Source organism: Cryptomeria japonica, chromosome 1 (assembly GCF_030272615.1).
Source record: "Cryptomeria japonica chromosome 1, Sugi_1.0, whole genome shotgun sequence".
NCBI lineage: Eukaryota > Viridiplantae > Streptophyta > Pinopsida > Cupressales > Cupressaceae > Cryptomeria > Cryptomeria japonica.
The window spans coordinates 532,440,793-532,455,412 of NC_081405.1; positions in this window are offsets into that span (position 1 = coordinate 532,440,793).

Below are 14,620 nucleotides of genomic sequence, written 5' to 3' on the forward strand. Positions count from 1 at the left end.
GTTGGCTCAATGCATTTACAACATTAATTAATTAACTCCATAGCGTGCCATGCTGATTTGGAAGAGTTAAACCTGTCAGTGTAACCCTAGATAACCCTGGACCTATTTGCCGGTAAAAGCAAATATGCAAGTATGAATATACCAATGATTAGTTCTTCAAAACAAGGTGTCCCCATGATGTCTTCAAAATTACCAGGTGTCTTCCATGTCATTCCAAGTGCCGGTGATGATTATATCCTGCCGGTGAACCATATACCAGTAACTGTGCAATAGTTACTTGTCTGTCGGTGAATGCTGCTAGATCTCCAAAGTGCCAGAGTTGATAAGTGCTCAGTAGGTGCTGACATCAATGACAAAACCATAGCAAAATACCAACAAACTAGAATAGCTCTTGACTATCCCAGATGTGAATTAATCTTAATGTCTTGTACGCAAGCTACATGCAGATTGATGGGCATGGGGTTTTCTCTTCTTACAAATACAAAAGTGAGATTATTCAAGGTTGAATAATAAATATATCTGACAAGCTCATCTTCTATAAGGGACTTGTAACTAGGTGTAGTCCTTGTGGAATATATTATTAAATTAGCCAACTGGTTAATTATCTTGTCTTTTAACTTCCAAGGGATATCTATATAAGTTTGAGGGATTAATGGGTATCTTAAATCTAGCTAGGAAAGCATCTTCCAAGATTTTCCACGAGGTAACAAATCTTGTAGGTAAATGAATAAACCAATAGAAATATTTCTCTCCCAATGAGTAAGGGAAAATCCTACATTCAACAACTTGATGCTCTATCCTCCAATTGTGCAAGACATCTTCGAAAATATTAATATGCTCTTTGGGTATTTTGTTAGGGTCATTAATATTAAACTTTGAAGAAAATTTATCGGGGTTCTTTGGCATATCATGGTATATAGAAAATTCAACTAGTTTAGGATATATAGTGAACCAAGCCATTGGTTGGTTTCTAGTTTGAATTGGAACCAGTTGAGTTGGGACTAGTTGAATAATGGATTGTGGAGTTTGAAAAATATTTAATGAACCAAGCCTATTCAACACTTCTATTCTTCTATTTTTTCTTCGTCTAGATGGTAACTCTAACTCCACAAGTTTTAGGATGCTCTAGAGCCAACATAAGGATTCTCTAGATCCTTTCAAGGGAGAAGGAATTGATTTGCTCCAACTTTGGCCTTCCTTCTAGCACCAATATATTGATCGAGTGATTTTGATGCACCCATCAATGTAGATAAAGAATATGTGGACTATCATCATCTCTCTTGAAATATAAATGCATCATATGAGATAAGAATCATTTTTCCCAAGGCTCCTAAAAGTTAGGCCATGATTGTGCTAGATAATTCAGTTACATTGATTTGCATTTTGCTTGTAACACACAAGGGATAAAAGGGATATACTGGTTTTCTATAGATTTACTAATTTTAGGCATCCAATACTTTGAAACCTCCAAATGATATTCTAGATTAGATTTTTAATTATGTGTTGTAGTACTTATTAACTTCAAATAAACATGAAAAGCTAGGGGAGTGGAAGCAGAGAATAGAGAAAGGACTATAAAGGAGACTAAGCAAAAAGATTCAACTCAAGATAAAACAAATATTTCTATAGAGAAACTCCTTGAAAAACCCACTTAGCCTTTTACCAAAATAATTTCATAGCTCAAAGAAAAAGGATGCAAGCTTCAAAAGGAATTTTTCACATGATTTTCATATTATGCTCAATTAAATTGAATCAACATTCACCTCTACTTCATAGATCATGAAACATACGAGAATGGACTCAAAAATTTATCAAATACACAAATATCTAATTTATCAACATTTAACACTACTTTCATTACTATAGTGATCTCTTGGAGAATAAGATGAACCATAAAACTTCATTAAAGTTTCATTTGTTGGTCAATTCCAAGTTTTTCAATAATATCTCAATATGAACTAAAAAAGAAAATAGACTTCCTTTTAAAGGAAAGGCCAATGGAAACCTCAAAAACAAAGGTGGAGCCCAACTCAACACCAATGACTCAAACCATTCTAACAAGAGGAACGACTTCCATTCTCCACCTCTACCAAGAAATGATTAGGCCAGTAGACATGGAATGATAAAAATCAAACACTGTGACACCTTTTCCATTTGCATGATTAATTTGGCCTTGAGCATGTGTATGATAACTTCCCACAAATGAATAATCTTCATTTTTTAATTCATTCCTTTTTCCAAGGAAATACTTGCTCTACAACTGATTATAGCCTTGGAGACACCTCCACTATCTTTCCTTTGAATTTTATCTAATTCTAACTTATCGAGTGGGTGATCCAACAATTGTTCATTTTCTTCTTAGGGATGTGTCTTCAAGGCAAATGTTTGTCTCTTTACACCAATCCACCTCGAAATTCATATGGTCACTTCACTTCACCATCTTCCTTGACTCCCGTGGATAAAAATATCAATCGTTAGAATTATGATCATTATTCTTAGGGGGTTGAAATAGGTTGTATTGATCCACTAATATATACATTTACACAATTATTGGCATCACAAATATAAAATTTTCCTTGTATTAAACATCGAATGTGCTTTGGAAGGTCTCTAGGAAAAATAAAGAGAATCTGCAATAGTTTTACTAGTTTTGACTAGGAAATGGGGTTAGAAAGCATATGATATAATAAACCCAACCACAAAATTCTTAATATCATGAAAATAACATTTTAAATACATCAATTAAATTATGATTATTAAATGTATAAAACAACATATCAAATTCAAACAACCGTTATGCATCTCCTTCATTCCATTCTATCATTTTTCTTTCTCCTCTAATTGATGTTTCTCTCAAATAGATGAGTACACAAATATGATAAACCAAAGGCAAATTGATAGCATTATTATGAGGATAACTGAAAGGTGGTGGTTGCGAGAGTGAGAAATGAGAGCCCAATTTATAGATTTTTGAAATCAGTTGGATGAACAAGATCAAAGATCAATCGATGGACAAGATCAAATGTGAGGGCCAGATAAGTAGATCCAAATGAAAAAGTGGCATTTTCAAGTGTAGAGTGAAATGGAATGTTAGTTGAGTTTGTTAGGCCCAATATGGAAAGCTAATGTACTGAGAGGGGAGGGGTGAATCAGTACTTCAAAACTTTTCTTCAGAAATAACTTTACTGTTAAGCATAAACTAAATAGTGTTGTAACATAATATAATGCTAAAATAAATAAATGACAATCATACATGATTTGCTCCATAACACATATATTTTGGTTCAGCAGAAACTCTTGGTTAAAGAGAAAAACTGCGGTGGGGATGACACCCACAACTTCACTACTGCAATAATAAAGGTTGCACAGTTAGAGCTACATGTTTAGCTATTTCTGATAGCTTACCCTGTTAGGAGTATCAAGATTAGTTAGATCTACCTTGCTAAATGATTTTACAACACTTATTCTAAATGCTGTACCTGGTTAGAGGCTTTACAATTTATAGACTTAGTTAGAGTCTTTTACCCTGTTAGAGGTTTTTCTTACAACTCAAAATATTACAATCAAATCTTACAAAATATTTGCAACTTTACATCTAGAATGTTATAGCAGATTCTATGTGCTCAAAATGATATTACCTTGCTTATAGCATACCTCGGTAATCCATATATTAACTTGGTAAACGCTTCTGTTTACTCTGTTCCTTGATTGTTCTCTGAAATCCTTCTCGGTGACCTCTGTGTTTCTCTATCAATTGTAACAGTCATAATACTCTGTGATATCTCATGATTTTCCTTTTTGTATATGTCTTGCTTCACACACACATGCACATCTATGTCTAATCTTGAATTCATGCTATATAAATAGATCTCTTATGTCGGTGATCTGGTCAATGCTTCGATCTTACAAACATGATTTCTCAAATGAATAACCATGCAAAATATTTCATTGGTTAGATGACCTCAAAATCATACACAATCTTTAAGTGCAATTTCCAATGTGATAACAGTTACTTGTTCCTCGATCTTTGTAACACGTTTCCCATATATGTCCAGGTTCAGTGAATCTGGTAACATGTTTCACTCAGTGTATATGAACTCAGTATATCATTCTTGCTACTTGGTAGACATAGAGTGTTACTTGGTAGACAGCTCGGTGTACACTAAGCTCTGAGACTAGCTTCTTCTATAACCGACTGCACTGTGCGTACCGACTGAATGATTCGGTAGTAGTAACCAACTAGAATATATAGAATAACTTTGAACATAAGACTAATGGAAATCTTAGTAAGTAGTAACAATCTCCCCTTTTGACATTAGTTGAGATGTTTGACAAAAACTACTTTCAAAGTTATAACTCAAAAATCTATATACTTGCAAAATTTGACTAAACTGACAATATATACATTTGTCAATGAAATAGTATATTCAGAAATACTCCCCTTATCAATATACTATACATAACTCTGATTTTGCATGCTCGGTGATTAATGTTTAGTGTGCTTCTCTTGTTCTTTGCTCTTTGATTACTGCATGGTAATTACTGCTTTGTTCACTGCTCAGTATACTGCTCTTGGATACTCTGATCGGTATACTCCCGCTGTATACTACACTCCTCCTGTATACTTTGATACTATACTCCCCCTTTTTGACAAACATCAAAATTTAGTTACCATTTGGTGGAGGCAACTAGTCAAAAATGGATTTATACTTTGTCCTTGCATCGGTGAGAGCGATAGAAAGGGCATCCTTTACACTATTCATTAAAGAATTCTGCGCTTGAATATCAGCTAATAGGGAAATTAAGCCATCTAATGTGCTTCCCTCTTGTGTAGTAGATAGGTAGGTGGCTCGGTTGATCTGTTCTTGGATAGAGGACAAGTGTGGAATGAATAAGGTTTGTAGAGTCGTAATGTCCATCCTTATTTTGTGCTCTTCATTCTTGAGTTCCAATTGTTGAGCCATGAGCTTTTGTAACTTTGTATAAAAATTCTAAACAGAATTGGGCTCGATGGTCAACTTATTTGAGAGATCAGTGATCTCTTTCTCAATTGCTTCTATTTTATTTTTGATATCTTTAATGAATAAAGAGAATTTATAGAGTTTCTGAAATAAATAGAGAATGTGCTTGAGTTGAGGGGACAACTCAGCAATAAATTTGACAATTTTAACTTTGCCAATAGAAATAGCTTTCTGTACCTCTTCAATCATTTTTTCAGTGAGCTCTTTGTCCTTTAACTTGCTCAAATATTCAGATGCATCTACTCTAGATGTCTCTATCTGATTGAGGAGTTCATCCAGTTGAATATGGATGGCTGCATCTATTGACACTATAGCTACAGGTAGCATATCTATTAATAGTGTCTTTACCTTCTGAAGTACTTTATTTTTCTTTTGTATGGCCATTTGTTTTTCCTGTTTGGCCTTTGCTTTGCATAGTTCACTGAATTCAATGAGTGCTTGCCCCTTTAATTTGGAGATATCTACATTGGGTAACACTATTGGTTTCGATAAATCTACCTTGAAACTATGCTTTTTCATCTTCTTTTCTTTAGATTTTGCCGATTGAACCAATACAATAGCTTGGGAGGCTTGTGGATCCTTGGTAGGTTGCTCGGTGGAGGCAACACTTTTGTTGGTTTCTTTAGCTTCTGCTGAGTCCTTCGGTGGTTCGGTGCTTGGGGTCTCAGTTGCAATATTTTTTCAGTGTTAGGAGGATCCTGAGAGGTCTGTTCCCCGGTGGCCTAAGGAGTAGCTTCTCCTTTTGTAGACTTGTGAACCTCTGCACCTTGTTCAGTATCTTGAGGGGCCTCGGTTGCAACAGACTAAGTGACTGGAGGATAGGGCTGAACTTGTTCCAAAACTGACTCACTGGATACTAGTTTCGCATATGCATTGCCTTCTATCATTTCCTGTTCAGGTGCCTCGATGTCCATGATTTCTTCATTAATTTGTATGGTTTCAGTAGGGTCTTGCTTGGTGACATCAGGATCTTGCTTGGTGACATCAACTATTTCTACTTCACCTTGCTCACCAATAGTCTTGATTCGAAAGATTTCCTGCCACTTTTCTTTTGTTTCATTCCCCACTTCAATATATAGACCATTCATCAATTTTAAGGCTCTTTGTTTGATGAGGAAATTTATGTGGTAGGTTGTCAGATGTTCTTTTATTTCAACTATCGACATGTCTGGAAAGAGATGTACCAGACTTCTTTCTCTAATCTATTTCTTCGAGTCCATTGCATATTTCCACCTATTATCAATATGCAAATATAATTCTTTTGGAAGAGAGTTAGATACTTCCAATGGGACCAATCAGAATTTCAAAAGTGTGCAGATGATAGCTTCTTCAATTTGTCTCTTTTCATCATTAGATCTGGTTTCATACTTGACAAATATGAATGATCCAAATCCACCATATTGCTTGAGACTAGCACAAATGTTTTCAACACTATGTACATTTTCTTTTGTGCTCTTAACAATCTAAAATTTGTTAGCATCTTCAGACTCTGTGTCACTGGACTCTTTACTCAAAATGAGTCTCCGAGTAGATTTCTTATAGGTCTTTGCTACCTTAGGAACAACAATAGTCTTTGGTTTCTTACTCGGTGACACTGCAGATGATCTTGTGTTTGGGCGCTTCACTGAGGGAGTCAGTGATGCCTTCGATGTGTCCTGTTTCTTCCTCTTCAGTACTTTCCCTTTAGGCAACTCGGTGCTTAATGTAATAGCAGCCTCTTGGGCTTCTGATTCCTCTTTGGTGATTACTAGTGTGCCCTTGACAGGTGTGGAGGAAGAACCTTCTCCAAATTTCTCTGATAGTGCCTTGATCATCTTTGTTTCTTTTCTTGTAGGTTTTGGTACTACAATGCTCATCTTTACTTTCTCTTTCACTTCTTCATATGTTCCATACCTCAGCTCGGTAGCATACCTTGGTAATGTAAGAAAGGTGTCTATCTGCTGTTGTGTGATGTCAAAGTCAATCTCATAACCCATAGGTGGCAAAGATTGAGTTCTTGGTTCCACAACATTCACATAGCAGTAGTCGGTGTCTACTTCAAAACATATGTCATCTTTGTATTTTTCCACTAGCTGGGGTGGAATTCTATACCTGTTATGAATCTTCTCTTGAAACTTGATAAAATAATCATCCATAATATCATTGAAGTTGTCACCTAGACGTTTGATAAAGTCATTGATTTGATGGGTGACTGGTCAGTGTAGCTCCCAAACTACTTTACCGACTAATGGAAAGAATTTTTCAAAATAGAAAAACATGCAGACTAACAGTGATCCAAACTTCAGTGTATTGGCCGAGTTGCTCTTCTTTGGCTTCTTGATGGTGTTCAGATTCTCAAACAGGTTTTTTAGCAATACTTCACAAAGATCAATTTTCATTCCCTTTTTCACAATTTTGTATGCTAAGTCGACTGCTGCACAGGGTACACTATTTTCCCTTGCCAATTGGAAGAAACAATAACCTATTACTCTAATAGAAAACTTTAGCTTTGCATCAGTTACATTATTCAGTTTCAATCCTCTGCAATCGGATTCCACTCTGGTTAAGGTGATCAATTCTTTTTGTGATATCATCTTCTGAGCTCAGGCATGATAAAAAATGGGGTAACCGGTGATCAGATGAATGATTTCCTTGGTGATTTTGAATGGTTTCTCCTCTAACCACATGAGATCATCATGAACTCTGCTCAGAATAAACTTGACCCACTGGGGTTTGAAGACACGGGGATAGGTTAGGGCTTCAGTCAATCCCTTGATCTTAATGTGCTCATACTTGCTATCCAATTTCCCATCGGTGCACAATTCATCATAGGTGTCTTTGATTTCAACATGATCTAATTCTTCAACATGACATTTGGTGAAGAATTTGACATCCTCAACTAGTAAAACTCTATCCAAGATGAGTGAGAATGTAGTTTTGTCATCCGGTTCTGATGCTACTTTGGGAGTTAGATAGTATTTTAGTGAGGGCTTTTCAACATTCTTAACAACAATGGGCTCTTGGATCTTAGGTGCCATTTGTAGATCTCAGATAAAAATTAACAAAAGATCCTTAGGGTTTCAAGACTTTCAAACGACAGACGCTTTTCCTCTTAGCAAATATGAAACAAAAATTCTCAACTGATATGATCTATAAACCAGCTTAACAATGCGTTGAGATTGATGTAAATACCTTAAATTTTGCTTCTAAGGAGGTTTGATCACCTTTGAATCGCTTTTCTCTGCTCTCTTGAAAACTTGGTAATTGTAAAATGACCGCGTAAATGCTTTAAGTACACAATATACCTTATCGGGCTCCGTGCAGGTTAGGTCAAAACATTAAATGCACTTGGTTTCACTAAACCGATTTACTCTCCTTTTTGCGCTTTAACCGAGTAGCCAGATTTCCTTCATTTACCGACTAGATAGGCTTCCTGTGGTTACCGACTTGATAGATTTCCTGTAGTTACCGACTTGACAGGTTTCCTGTATAGTGCTCCAAAAGACTTTGATAGAATTTCAAACTTACTAATACATCTTAGCTATGCAAATTTTGAATTAAGTACATACTAAAATAGGAACTGTTAAAGATTTAACCTTGAGAGAATGCAGTCCCTTCATACTTTTACTGATTAATTTGAAATAGGTGCACCTAACTCGGTAGGTAAGGTTCTTTCTTCATTTGACACAATTTCCTTCTTTTTCCAAATCATCTGTAATTTGCCTTTTATTTCTTCAGTGTCTCCTCTAGGTTGATCTCTGCAATCTCCAGCCAAGTGTCCAACTTTGTGACAATGAAAACATGCCATACAAGGATTTCTCCATGATCTTCGGTTGTTCATTCCAAACCTTATAAAGTAGTTGGCACTTATATGTCCATATCTTCCACAACATTCACACCATATCCTTGTATTGTAATCCCATGGTACTGCAACATATTGTCAGTTAAGATCTCAGTGAGTTCGGTAGCTTCCAATATTTTCTCGGTGTGCAGACCACATATAGTTCTTTTTCTTAAACCAACACTTCTCAGTACTGTGTCCATATCTATTGCAATTTTTACAAAACCCTTTGAATTTTGCCTTCTTATAATTGCTAGCAGATTTTGTCCTACATTGGTTAGATGTGTGACCATATTTATTGCAATTGTAACAATAACCATTGGACTTAGTTACATTTGGTTGCTTACCTTTTCTGATTTGGCACATGTTGGTAGTAAGACATTGATTTCCACAGCAGTTGCAAATAGGCTTCTTTCCTTTGATGTTCTTCTTATTTCCAGCTTGCTTTGATGATTCTCCTCTCTCGGTAGTGTAGATTCCCTTCTCAGTAGAGTCTTTTCCTTTGTAACCGAGTCCTGCATCTTTGTTGGGTCTTCTTGTATTCAATTGCTCATCCAATATATTTGATGCTTCATAACTTTTCTTCAGTGTTTCTTTGGATTTATTTTCTATTTCAAGTTCATCAGTCAACCTTGATACTTCAAGTTTCAATGCTTGATTCTCATCATCTTTCAGATTTGCTTCATGATGTGCATAACCCAATTGATCTGACAGATTTTGTTGAATCCCAGTCAATCTTATGAGTTCATCATTCTTTTCAGATACTAATGCTTCAAGTTGTTGTTTCTCTCTTTCTAGATCTCTTACTTTATCCTTGGCTGTCCTCAATGCATCAAGATTTTCAGTCATCTTTGTGCTGAAATGCTCATGTTCTCTTTTCATTCCTTTTAGCTGACCAGTCAGTGCTTTGTTCTTTTATTTCAACACTTCAATCATTTCTTCAGTCTCTTCAGACATACTATTCTAAGATGATGTCTCAATTTGTTCCACTAGCTCTTGAGAGTCTTGCAAATCATCAGATAATCTTCTTCTAACTTTCAGAGACTTTTGCATTTGTCTTTGCATGTCTGCAATCACTTGATTAGCATGATCCAGCTCTTCTTGTAGATGTACAATTCTTCGAGATTGTTTATAGCCTTCCATTGATAAGATCTTTCTCTTTAGGCAGTTAAACCCTTTTTCAAGATTCAAGCTCTAATACCAATTGTTAGGCCCAATATGGAAAGCTAATATACTGAGAGGCGAGGGGTGAATCAGTACTTCAAAACTTTTCTTCAATAATAACTTTACTGTTAAGGATAAACTGAATAGTGCTGTAACACAATATAATGCTAAAACAAATAAATGACAATCATACATGATTCACTCCATAACACATATATTTTGGTTATGCAAAAACTCTTGGTTAGAGAGAAAAAATGCGGTGGGGATGACACCCACAACTTCACTACTGCAATAATAAAGGTTGTTCGGTTAGAGCTACATGTTTAGCTATTTCTGATAGCTTACCTTGTTAGGAGTATCAAGATCAGTTAGATCTACCTTGCTAAAGGATTTTACAACACTTATTCTAAATGCTACACCTAGTTAGAGGCTTTACAGTTTATAGACTTAGTTAGAGTCTTTTACCCTGTTAGAGGTTTTTCTTACAACTCAAAATATTACAATCAAATCTTACAAAATATCTGCAACTTTACATTTGGAATGTTATAGCAGATTCTATGTGCTCAAAGTGATATTACCTTGCTTATAGCATACCTTGGTAATCCATATATTAACTCGGTAAACCCTTCTGTTTCCTCTGTTCCTTGATTGTTCTCTGAAATCCTTCACGATGACCTCTATGTTTCTCTATCAACTGTAACAGTCATAATACTCTGTGATATCTCATGATTTTCCTTTTTGTATATGTCTTGCTTCACACACACATGCACATCTATGTCTAATCCTGAATTCATGCTGTATAAATAGATCTCTTATATCAGTGATCTGGTCCATGCTTCGATCTTACAAACATGATTTCTCGAATGAATAACCATGCAAAGTATTTCATTGGTTAGATGACCTCAAAATCATACACAATCTTTAAGTGAAATTTCCAATGTGATAATGGTTACTTGTTCCTCGATCTTTGCAACACGTTTCCCATATATGTCCAGGTTTAGTGAATCTGGTAACACATTTCACTCGGTGTATATCAACTCGGTATATCATTCTTGCTGCTCGATAGACATAGAGTGTTACTTGGTAGACAGCTCGGTGTACACTAAGCTCTGAGACTAGTTTCTTCTATAACCAACTGCATTGTGCTTATCGACTGAATGATTCAGTAGTAGTAACCGACTAGAATATATAGAATAACTTTGAGCATAAGACTAATGGCAATCTTAGTAAGTAGTAACAGAGTTAAGTGTAGAAAAATGGAGAATGTGGAAGAGTGAGGTGGAGTTAGAAGTGGAGTTAAAAGTGGAGAGATTAGAAGATGAAAATTAGAGAAGTGGAGAAAATTAATAAATATAATTTATTAATTCTTCCATATGTCAATAATTTGACAATTAAATGAAATGCATTTATTTAATTTTTATGGAAGGTGAAAAAGAATAAATAAATAAATGATATTTATTTATCTTAGAGGGAACATTTGGATAAGGGACCCAAATAATTAAATAATTATTTGACCCTAGAAATAGATTAGGACAAACTAATGCCAAAGGGATTGACATTGAGTAATTGACAAAATTATTTAATCAAATAGATGAGAAGAGTGACTTAGGTCAAATAGGCATGAGATGATCAAATTAATAAATAATTGACATCATTTAATTAACATCAAAAGTGGACATGTTAAAAATCATGATAAATATATAATATCAATTGGGAGAATGATAAAAGACCAAATGCATGATAAGAAGATATGTTAAAAAGAATGGTTGTAGGCGTTGACCATTTTAAGTATCTACAAGTAGTATTAGATAGACATGGATAGCACGAGCTTTATCGTGGCTTGGTTTTGTACTTCGTAGAATTTGTGAGGTTAACTTTCAAAAAGTACAGCAGTTAAAGGACAACAAGGGTCAAATAAAAGTATTGAGTGCAAGCTTGACCGGAAGAGGATGCGTGACAGATTAACATAATTTCTAAATATTGAATGAATGAATTAAGGAAGGAATTTTAATGACCTCCACGAGAACCAGCAGCCTAAGGGACCCTGAAGATCTAAATTAGCCCAGTTTCAAGTTCTTTTCCATATTGGAACTTCTCTTGTGAATCTTGATTAAGAGACTTGTTGTTTTGTGAAGCCTTGACTCTTCAAAAAGCTCATTCAGGCTATTCACTTTTGATTCATTATCAAACTAGATATGAATGTCTTCATACACTGCACACTCCATAATGAAATGCCATTTTGTTTCTACTGCCCTCTCGCTACAAAAAATGCACGTTCTTTGTTCCCACTCTACTTTTGGCACCTTGCATCTAGTTGTTTCACATCTCAAATGATGAGATCCAGTCCTTAATTGTGCAATTAGAATTTTGTCCTTTTCATTGATCACAGATCTCAAGTATTCTTTTTCATCATTCTCCCAAGTAGGGTTGAATTCTTTTATATAGTATGTTTTTTCCCTGCCTAGCTGGTTTGTCCACATGGCATTCCTAAATGTTTAACACCCACTTTTTTATCTCCTCTTTGCTACTGGGAAAATCATGAAAATTTATGTCCCACTTGTTCATCCAGTTTCTATTTTGTTTCTTCCGAGTCTTTTTACTACAACTTAGGTACTCTTCAATAATCAAGTTGGGCCAACAATGCTTTTCCATACTTTCTACCTTTTTTAAATAGCATAACAGCTGAATGAAATACCAAAGCCTCAATTGGGTACATACCAACTTCAACCAAAAGAACTTCATAAGGTATTGTTGATTTGACTTTGAGGCTGCTAGTGATTAGATGTTTTCAAATTCTCTATATTTGTCTCTATTTAAGGTTTGACATGCTATTCCCCTGAAATTCACAGCCATAAAGGATAATTGGAACCACTAACGAACCAAAAAAGGGTTTTCTTAGTCTTCCAGTGCTAGAATTCTGCTTTCCTACATCTATTTTGAAGAAGGCATAAATATTTGCAACCCCATTCGATCCTCTTTGATCTACATGTTTCCCACCTGAGTGGTGCAGGGGAACCTCATCAACAAGAAATTCATGGATATGAGGATGAAGACTAGGATCATAGTGTTTGTCTTAGTGTCTTGTGTTTATGAAAGTTTCATGTATTTAATAGAGACCCCACCTTGTAAACCAATGTCACAAATTAGGTAATTTGATAAGCCAATTTGGACAATTTGGTCAATAGGGGTAGTAGGATGTTTTTTTTTGTGTTTGATAGTTTTTTAGGGTGTCTTAGGAGTTTTTGGTTGATCCAAGTTGTGTGGATCCCAAAGTTATAGTGTTGACAACTTTTTGTACAAGAATGCAACTTTTGAGTGCAAAAGTGCAACTTTTCAAAATATGGTTGATGTAAGCCTTTCAACGACTCCAACCTCCTTAAAATTTAGTTGGAAAACATTGGAGAGGTCTATAAGACTTGTGGACATAATTACCAAGGTTGGTGATGTTGTGGTTTGAAGTTTGAAGCAATAAAACTGAAAAAAACTGAGTTTTCCCAAAAATTCTGAGTTTGCAGAGATTGTATGTCCTTGTATGGATTGAATTGAGAAAAACCATTCATGGAGTAATTGAAGGGTTGAATAAGATTTTATTTGGTGGTGGTCTAAGGCTTTGATCATCTTTGAGTAGGGATAACCCTTCATTTTCTTGACTATAACCCAGAAAGCAAGGGTTTAGCTAGGGTTTTAGCAAAAAATGGCCATATCTTGCAGTCTATTCAACTAGAAGTTTCTTCCTTCGGTGGAGTGCACGATTGGCCTATGTATTTTAGTATTTTTATGGGTTTTTTCAAGGGAGACTCGGTTATGAGGAGAAAGAAGTAAATCAAGGTAGGCATGTCCATGTGACTACCTTAAGCAAATTTAGGACAATCATCATAAAACCTTATAGCGGTGGATTCCAGGCATGTAACCATGGAATTAGAAGTTTTTCACCTTCCCCAACATGCTCAGTAAGTTTATTTTCCATATTGGATCCAATAAATTATGGTTTCTTTGTAAAATAGGCCTAATTGCCCTAATTAGATCTCTAGACTCATAAGGGGTTTAGACCCTGAAAGTGCAGATCTTGCCAAACCATTTTGGGAATGAGTGTAACTCCCAAAAGGGTATCTGGAATGGTGAGTATTTTTCTAGAGTGTGGAATATTTTGGAGTTAAGGTCAATTCTCTCACTAAATAGGGCTACTAGCCTAGGGGGTAGGTTTCCAAAGGAGGTATAAGGATTTGAAGACAAATCCTTAAACCAGTGCTTGGACTAGTACCTAATAGTCATGAATGAACCAATTCCAAAGCCCCTAATAGCAGGAGTCATGGGGTGGTGTATTGAAGGTGTCAAGGCCTTTTACTCATCTTGAGTAGGCACTAGCCTAGTGGATTTGTGAACAGTTCTAACCAAAGGTGTGGAGTCCTTCTTTGTAAGTCCCTTGTGGTCATTTGAAGGGTAAAAAATTAACCCTATTAGACTATCCCTTAGGTGTGTGTGCAAGGCTTTGCATCAAGTGGTATCAGAGCTTATGAGTGTCCTTTGGATAGAAGGAGAAGACAAGATGTTAGAGGAAAAGGGATCCCAAGATGTCCCATCAAGGATGACCAATGATGAGTTAAATATCTTAGTG